A 10,430-nucleotide genomic window follows, 5' to 3' on the forward strand; every position below is an offset into this window, starting at 1 on the left:
CTTTAGAGGAAATCAAAGCTGATGAGTGACAAATGCATTTTAACAGGGTTGCGTCGGAAACATCTTCTTTAATACGAGAAAAAAATTCATTGCGTTCACCAACCATTACACTGGCACCATCTGATGCCACCCTAATGAGATTCGAAATCTCCCCGCTGATTGGGGAAACGTAAAGGACTAATAAACACATAAATTTGTGCTCTAATCCACTAATATCGAGTATGGCTCTTTTTGCAAATAGTTTATAGTTTCTTCAGTTTCAATTTTTCTGTTTTAATCATCCCAGTACATTTGGTTCTATGCATACTAACTCCACTAAGTATTTTGGAATAAAAATAACGCTTATTTTAAGAGCGGCATTAAGTCAATCGTTGGAAACGCTACATTATGTTCAGCAAAGAAACTGGCTAACTTTATTTCTCCTTTTTTTACGTTTTCATTTAACTGGTTCTTCTCACCTTGCTTTGAGAAAAGATTTGCTGATGAAGTACTTTTCATATCTTGGATTCGGCACTTGTGTTTATCACCAGAAGCATGTTTAAGGAGGTAGTCAACACTTAACAGGCTGAAAAGGTTCATTTCCCGTCCCTATTATCTAAGGAACCAAAAATGCTATTAATTAGCGGTTTTGAATAAAATATAAATCAAAATCATCTTTGGTTCATGATATATTTTTGATAATGATAGCGTGAGAGATTAATTAATATTAAGTAAAAATTAATCGCCTTACTTTGAGTGTTCCTGTACCTATTATCTCAAGTTCTAATAATGCCAACGTAGTTTATGGTACAATTTGAGATATTTAAGTTTAATTGTTTTTAAATTACGATAAGATATGTATATTCGAACAGTGTTTCAAACGTGAACTCGAAGATGTCGCTACAAGCAACCTCTTACATAAATAGCTCAGGTTGGGGTTAAGAATTTCATGCCCCATTTTAACCCCCAGTCTGAACTTGAAAAAAATATTTGTTGAGAGAACATAGGCGACCGTTTACACCAGTGAATGGCGTATAAGGTCGATCTATTAGGGGTTTCAGTACTTTCCCTCCCCCTCTAGGTGGTGCCGTGCTTGAGGGGAATATACGACCACTGTCATGCCCACTAGGGGCGGTGTAAGATTTTGTTAGCTGTTAAAGTGCTGGCGCGAAATTTGCATTTTTTTAGTGTCTTGGTATGGCATCACGTGACTTATTGATGGTGAAGGCATTCAGTGTCATTTTACTCTAGTGGTATTATTTGGTGTATTTTTAGGACATTGTGTACATTTAGGATATAATTTCGGGAAGCCCTCAGATGAGCGGATTCCATAATAGAGGTCCTCATATCAGCAGTTCCCTAAATAGTGCTTTTCCGAAATGCATTTTTCCACGGAAATTAGAGAACCTTCAAAATCCGTAGGAAGAATACATAATCCAGCAAAGAAGGGAACTAATTAGTTTGTTCTAACAAAGCCATCGAAATAAAATAAGACCTTGGATCCGTACTCATTTATAACCAATGAGTTTCGCTAACGCCAATCCTATATCTAGGGACAGGAGATTTTGGCGGGGAGATTATACTTAGCACCCTGCACTCTTTTCCCGCCTAAAACCATAGAGACTATAAACCCCAAGGAGTGGCAGGAATGCCAAAACTTGTTGCTCTTTTTTCCTGCGCACCACCTTTGCGCAGGTACATAGAGACTTCTGATGTGACGTCAAATTGTTGTTGTTAACATTTAACGATTGAAATTTTAAAAGCATCAAGCACGGGATAGCAACATGTCTCTTTGCTGTTCGGTTATTTTTATGTGGTTATTTTCAATTAATATAAGAGCTGGTAACTATGCATTGAACATAAGTATTCAAGACTATTTTGGAAAGAGAAATATGTTTAAAATTGTAAGCAAGCAAAAGGCGTTTTCTTACTGAATTTAAAGAAAATGAAGAACCAGAAATTAAACAATTAAGACTGAAAATAGATTCCTACATTTTGGAAATTTTATCGAATTTAACAAGAGATCCTTCTACATAGAAACAATAGAAATTTGCAATGGGATATGGAAAATGGGACTTTTGACTTTGAGGGACATTTTGTGCAGCAATTAGCATTTTTGTGATATTAATGCGTCTATTCAAATGAATTTAGTACCTAAATTCCTAGAAATCTATGTCCTGTTTAGTATTGAAATTAAAGGTTGAAGTTGACTCTTGTATATTAAAGCATGATGAAAGAAAGAAAAGGACTTCAAAAAAAGAGAAAATCAAAAGAAAAGTGAAGTTTCTAAATACCAAAGCCGGTTTGCTGAACTAAAAAACTCTTCTATACCAATCAGAAAAAATCTTGATGTTCTAAGGCACGTTGCCGGATATATAGCCAGACAACTTATTAGAAAAAATGTCCAGAAGACACAATTAAAAACTTCATCCGAGACGATGCTAGTGAAGCAGTAGGCGATGGATCGGAAAATGGACCAACAAGTTCACACGAAGAGGGCATATTAGAGTATAGCATGCATTTTACCAACTTGTTATTGAAATCATAAAAATCTCCGATCTTTTCTACTCGATGTTGCCCTGTTAGTCAAAAAACGTCTGGTTACATTATTTAAATAGAACTGGGTTTATTTTAACTTCATCACGTTGGTTTCTCGATGTAAATTAGCTTTTTATTTTTAATATAATAAGGCAATTATATTTGACGACTTCTTAATGTATATTTATGGTATTATTAGCGAATTAAATGGCGTAGGCAAATGTATGCGTTTGTATGAATGATATTAGAGTGATGGAGGAATGGCATTTAGGTGACATGAATAGAGATATTGTCAGGTTTAGATTAGCCACGGAGCCAAGTTAAGATCATGAAGGCCCTTGCGAACCGGCCAGCTCTCCTGGTTTATGGGTCACCCATGCCGCTCAGATATAAAAGGACTCCTTACACGGGCATTCGAGAGATACGCTTCGGCGACAGTAGAGGGATAAGACCACTGGTGTCCAGCCCCTGCTAGTTTGTCGTCTAAGTTCTCCGCTCTCAGATAGAGGGCTAAGACCCTTGTTGTCCAGCACCTATCCGAGAGAACGTCCCCGCAACCCTGAACTAGGTTCCGGTGACCCCTAGTTCATATACCGAAAAAAGAATATTTAAACGTACCATAAAACTGTCGTCTCACTTAAGAATAAGCCTATTCCAACTTATCCGTACAAATACTAACGCGACAAAGTGACGGAGGTGCGGGGCACTATTTGTCCGTACACCCAACAGATCTACTGCGTATGAATGACCCTGAGTCTTCCGATACCGAAATCTACGGTTCACCCGAAGAAAGTATTTCCCCCCCTCGATTACCGTTCGACTACAACGTGGCCTATTTAGCCGATCTCGTCGACGAACCATACAAGCCAAGCTCCGCCAGAACTGCCGAGACGTCGGAAAAAAGATTTTCCCGCCGACATAAAAATCTCGAATCCGAGTTTTCGAGTCTTCTTCCCGTCACCCGACGAGGTATTTCTGCGCCGAGAAACCGAACCACTTGCTTCCAAACAAATATGGCCGCTACTCCCGACCAAATCGCCGCTGCAGTAGCCGCTGCGATTCAAGCCGTTAATATAGCGCGAGACGCTCCTCGATTCAACCCGGACTCCCAGGACGTGTGCGATTGGCTAACTGTCTTAAAGAAAGTGATACAGGCCGACCATAGCCGCATATCCAGCCTGCCCACTGTCCTTGAGGGCAAGGCGATCAATTGGTTTTCGTCGAAAATCCGACAAAACGACGCATCTCAAGTTACTCCTACTTGGGTAGAATGGGAAGCTGAACTTTTATCAGAATTTGGCTAAAATTCAATAGCCACTTTCAATAAATTACAAACACGCAAGCAACAACCCGGTGAATCACCGGTAACTTATTTCCGAAACGTTACAGAGTTATGCTCCCGCGTTAACCCCTCAATGCCTGAAGTGGAAAAAGTTCATTTATTCAGGGGCCTACTACCGCATCTACAGGACAAAATCGTCCTCATGAACTCTAGCACTACGAAAGATTTCTTATCGAACATCCAACTCCTTTCTACCACGGAGTCAAACTTCACTTTCTCCGAAAGCCGCATCATGGATGTTTTGGCAACGGCTTTGGCCGGTAACTCCGTCCCAATTACACCCGCAGCTACTACACCCTGCCTCTATAAAGCCCCCATGGACGAGGAACTCTCCAAGCTGAAAAAGGAACTAAGGAGCTTAAAAGACGAAAATCGTCTCCTCAAAGAGGAAAACAGCGAAATACGAGAGGATAATCGCCCAATGAGGGAAGAAAACCGCCATCTCCTTTCCGACTAAGGCCACATACATCATAGCAATCGATGTTCCCTATGCAGTCGTACCGACAATCTAACCTCCTACTTCCCTGCCCATCTTCCTTCTCGCCCAGTACATGAACAAAACACTCCTGATGCCTCTAGCAACTCACAACGTGGTTTTAGGGACGGCCCCTCAAACTCTAGAGGATGAAGTCCATCACCCTACCTGAACAATAACAGAGAGCCCTCAAGAAGGGATTCAACACCGTCTAGAGATCGCAGTCCTTCTCCTTACTTCCCCCAGCGTCTCAGGTTTTGGAGGGAAAGTTCAGAAACCGCTACCATAGGGCCAACCGTTGGTGTGTTATCAAGAATATTAACTTTCGCCAAGTGAAGAATCTGGTTATCTCGATACTTCTAGTCCCTTAACTAACTTCTGCTTATACATATTCATGGTTAAATGGTGTTAAGTTGACCTCATTAATACTTTCCAATCGCAAACATTATCTTAGATACAATTTTCAATTGTAAGAACTGAAAATTATACCTACTATGTTTGTTATAAGGTAATTAACTCTTAGTTTTGAGTTGAACTGAGAGTTATTTATCTACATGTAATAAATATAACGTTTCACTTGATAAAGTCTCAATTATCCTTTGGCATAAACAATGAGCATTTTTACTTATCTACCGAGAACGAAACTTGCATATGGTCGTAATTTTCATCCGGGATGTCATGTCCTTGACCAAATGGATTGCATTGTTTTAATGATATATTCAAAAGATCATCCCAATATTTAGCTCTTTTAAACGCACAAATCGCCGAAAATCTTAATCTGGAATGTTTTAAGATATTCAAATTTTCGACTTTCTCTTAACCTGAAATAGATCTTTCAAAATGTTTTTGGTATATCGGTTCCAATCCTCTAGCAATAGGAACATAAAATTAGTTTTTGACAACTCATTTTTCAATGTTTTATAAAATTCATCTGAAATTCAGTTATATACCGTATGTAGTAAATTTATGATCCATGGTGTTTTTTAGTTCAATCTTTATTCATTAAGAACTGCTACTTCATGGAAATCTTAAAATTATACGTTTATTTACAACTAAAAATTATTATTTTGGAAGCTTTCGGACCGCGGTCCTTCCTCAACCAAGGAACAATTTTTTCCTATGCTATTATACATCTATTGCTATTACGGTAAAAGTCGAACTAATAGCTCCATCCTAGATATCCATCATATGAATTGGCTAAAAAATAATCGTAACCTTCTACATGTACTTTAATATAATTTACGAAGATAACTTTCACGTGACTAAAGGGTCTCGAATCAGAGTATTCCACTAATTGTGTTGCCTCATTTATTATATACTCTTAAGTTTGTGTTAAAAAATAGTACACGCAAAAGGTAAGCGCTATCAAACGGTAGCTATTAAATATACAGTAATTTCTAGAACAAGAAATTTAAGTGCTGTATCGTAGATGTTAAATTCTGATCCATGGTTTATCTCTAATTAAATTCTAAGTTTTATTAAAAGTCCGCTACTTCATGGAGATATATATTTATTTTATTTAAAGTTTAAAACAGGAGCTTTCGAGTCGTGACTCTTCCTCAGCTAGTCATAATACTTATTAAATTTAAATTTACGATTAAAAATTTCCTTTTTACATCGATTCATGATTTATTTAAACAATGACTACCCCTTATCTGTTAAGTTTTTTAGATTTTTAAAACCACCCCATCCTCCTATAGATATTTGCCCTTTATCTAAGTTCAATCTCCCCCTATCTCTAATATAAACTGCTTCCTTGAACCCTCTTCTATACCAGTTTGTTTCTTGGCATATGACTTTCGTCGTATCCCAATTTATCTCATGATTGTTTTCAGATTTTACATGCACGGCTAAACCATTGTTTATATCTCCCTTTTTTACACAGTTTTTATGTTCTGTCTGTCTTTTTTTACTTGTCTTTTTGTTTGTCCTACGTAAGTTAAATTACAATTACATTTAATTTCATAGACTACCCCTGTTTTTTTCAATTCTTCTATCTTCGGTTTGTTCTTTATTAATTGTGATTTTAAGGTATTGCTATTCCTACTCACTAATGTTACATTGAATTGTTTTAACTGTCTAATGGTTTTTTCCGTTATCCCATTTATATATGGTAATGATATGATATTTTCCGGTTTTTCTTTTTTTACATTATTCCGAATTACATTATCGTCAAATATTTGATTAACTAAATCTTTTGGATAGCCGCTGTCTATAAATTGTTTTTTAAATGTATTTTTGTCTTTCTGCGGTTCATCCGATAATGTTTCAATTTTTCCCTTGAACGATTTTATAATACCTAATTTAATTTTATTGTTGTGTGATGATTGGTAATTTAGAAACATTTTGGCATGGGTGGGTTTCTGATACATGGAGCAGGTTATTTGTCCATTATTAGGTTTTACTAAAATATCCAGGAAAGGTAAACATTTATTTTCTTCCCCTTCGTACGTGAATTGTATGTCTTTTTGAATTTTATTTACTGTATCCAATAATTCCCCGACCTCTAATGATTTACTTTTAATGATAAAGATGTCGTCCATAAACCTTCTCCATAGTTTCACATGTTTTTTAATTATAGTTTTTTTTTCAGAATGCTGTTTTCGATATGCTCCATAACTAGGTTTGCAATGGGTGCTGATAAGGGATTGCCCATGGTCAGGCCTTTTTGTTGCGCGTAATAATTATCCTCGAACATGAAATACGTGTCCTTTAAACAAATTTCTACTAATTTTAAGATTGTGGTTAGTTCTAGCGTGGTTCTGTCCTTTAATCTATTATCTGTTGTTAATTTTATTCTAAGAATTTGTAAAGCTAACGGAATTGGTATAGAACCATAAAGATTAACTACATCCAGGCTACATATTTCATCTTCTTTATCTAAACTTTGTTTTTTTATATCCGAAACAAATTCCTGTGAATTTTTAATCGAATATTCCTTTTCACCTATTATTGGTGTAATTATTTTTACTAAACGTTTGGCACATTTGTAGGTTGGGCTTTTAATTGCAGAGACAATTACTCTAAGGGAGTTACCATTTTTATGGATTTTTACCATCAATTATTCTGGGTTTCTTTGTTTAATTTAGTAATTACTAATCTATTTAATTTTGCTGTATGACTCTTCTTAAATTGTATAAAATTACACCGTTCCCAGCATTGTAACTGGTCCAATAAATAATTATAAGTCTGTTGGTTCATACCCGTTGTCCATAATGTTTCCCTTTTGTATTGTAGTTCTTGGATGATATTCCTTCGTCTTCGGCGTGTGTCATTCAGAGCTTCCTTTAAAATCGTTTTCTCTAATCTCGTAGTTTTTTTGAAAATTCGTTGTGATGTTAATACTGTTTTACACTTCAGACCGTTTGGGGTAACGTCATTGTCTTTGCATCGATGTAAAAAGGTTATTTGGTTGGTCGTTTTCGCCAATTTTTTGAATAGATGCTTTAGTCTGTAGAATACCGACACGCTTTTCCTGTCGTTGGTATAATCGTAGATGTTAAAATTCTGATCCATGGTTTATCACTAATTAAATTCTAAGTTTTATTAAAAGTCCGCTACTTCATGGAGAAATATATTTATTTTATTTAAAGTTTAAAATCAGGAGCTTTCGAGTCGTGACTCTTCCTCAGCTAGTCATAATACTTATTAAATTTAAATTTACGATTAAAAATTTCCTTTTTACATCGATTCATGATTTTTTTAAACAATGACTACCCCTTATCTGTTAAGTTTTTTAGATTTTTAAAACCACCCCATCCTCCTATAGATATTTGCCCTTTATCTAAGTTCAATCTTAAAAATAAATGTCTCACCGTGTACTTTGGGTGAGTCGAGTATACAACTTGATCAAGTGTCGAAAAATACATCTTGAACCTGGAATTTTAAAATTTACGTTCAAAAAATAAGCCTAAAATTGTGTAACAAAAAACGTCTTCACCTTCCAAAGTCAGCACTCTAAAGAAAAAAATGAAATATTACTATTTAAGAAAGTATTTTTATAATTGTTAAACTTAATATAGTAATTTATTTCGTTATTTGACTTTTCACTTCATGCCGAATCGAATAATGAGCACTCACCGATCCATCGTCTTCAGCAGGTTCGAGATAGGAGAGAGAAATTTCATATTTGGTATCGCTTCGGGCAAATGTTCCAATAATGTTTAACTGGTTTATTATTTACGCAAACGGCAAAGTCAATCGACTTTTGGTCATAAAATAAGGTACTTACACACATGGACCGTTGCAACGACAATCCTCTATTCTTTCGATAATTAACTGACTCGAGCTTTGGAGACAACATACTGAAAAAAATTATTTCATATAAAAGTCCAATAAATACATCGATGAGAAATAAGTGTATTTCGCATACCAGTTTTCAAATTAGATATATTACAAGGTGGAAAATTTCCCATTTCTTTGATGATTGGGTCATAGCAACCGCATCTCTTCAGGTTGACTCTCTGAATGCACGTATTAATGCATTCCTAGGCCCAATCGAAGTTTAGCAGACCAAGCGTGAAGGAGAGGTTGAACATTTGAAACCGACAGAAAATTAAGAGCAAGAAAGTTACTTTTGAATTTTGGTATTTTTGAAATTGCCTATAGTAATTGTGAGTTCGGATACATATTCTACCGGAAGCTTCCATTAAATAGCGATATTGAATATCTACCGCTAGGGATAGATTTAATTTTAGAAGTAGGAGTAAAGAACGGTTAGTATTTACTTCAGTCCGACTCATAGCCCAGTATAGAGCCCCTCCCTTCAACACGTAGCGAAAAGTTTAAGTTATCCTTTTGGCTCACTAAAACTACGTTTTGATGATGTTGCTGACGGGGACGGTGAAAAAATAAGTTATTCCTTTTTACCTCTGTCGCTATGACCCACCTCTTATTTCATACCCCCTCCGTCCCGTGGAAGGGGGTCCGGGTCTTTGACGCGCGCCCACATTACTCTGTTCTCCATTCCTACTTATAAAATTAAATCTACCGCTAAGTTTTGTATATGGTCAATAATTAATTGCCCGGTATTGATAACTTGTTACCTCCATCTCTAGAAATTACCATTTATGGAAGTCGGCAATTTTATTCCATATATTAGACTATTTCGTTGACCTAAATCCCTAAGTTCTAAAAAAAATGCAATTAAATCAAGTATACGATGGCTTCGTTGTGTCTTATAAATGAGTCAGGTTCCCTAAACTTATTGTAATGGAGATTCACCGTTTAAAACCGGAGTCTACCCATTCAACCGAATACCATTGGAACGAATTCCATACGTCCGAAAATTTCTAGCCAGTATTTTAAAATCTAGCCCAATGGCGGTTTTCTATTAAAAGGGAATATTTTCCCATTCAGTCGAATCCCATTGTAACGAATTCCCTTCAACCGAAAGTTCCAAGCTAGTATATTAGTTTATTTGATTTCGAAGTGGTCTGCGTCCCACCGTGGTCTAGTGGTAAAGTTTCGGATTGTCACGCAGAAAATCTTCGTTCGGATCTCCATCAGGAAGGTGAGTTTACTAAAATCGGATTACAAGTATAATTCTGAATAATCGATAATAATCGAATTTAATTTCCTTGCAGGTGCTGAATTAAGAAGGCGAAATTATAATTCAGCAGTATTAAGGATTTTGTTATGTATATGTATGATAGTTCATATCCTTATGATAGTTCATATCCTCCTCGCTAGGTGCCGCTAGTGCATTAGGCCTAACGTAGGAGGAGATCAATAAAGCAGATCAAATATGGCACCCGAGCTATGAAGTTGTTGTTACTCTTCTCTCGTTAATAATCATTTAATTAGTTGTTTATATTAACCAATTATAAGTCAAACTAAAATATAACATGGTGCCAGAAGTCCGCACGACTCTCCACGCATAATTGTTTCTCGTCTGTCAGTATCTTCGTTCTCTTTTTGCATTTCTTGCCCGGAGGTAAGCGTACCAAATATGGCCGCGAATCTCCCGTCCATGCAGCCCTTTGAGGCCGGGGCGAACCCGCCCGAGGCTTGGCGCCATTGGAGACAGGATTTCGAAGATTACATAGCGGCGTTGAAATATGACAATGAATCTGAAGGTACGAAAACTGCGCTCTT

Source organism: Phalangium opilio, unplaced genomic scaffold (assembly GCF_054372755.1).
Source record: "Phalangium opilio isolate 3A_F unplaced genomic scaffold, DU_Popi_V2 ptg000101l_1, whole genome shotgun sequence".
Lineage (NCBI taxonomy): Eukaryota > Metazoa > Arthropoda > Arachnida > Opiliones > Phalangiidae > Phalangium > Phalangium opilio.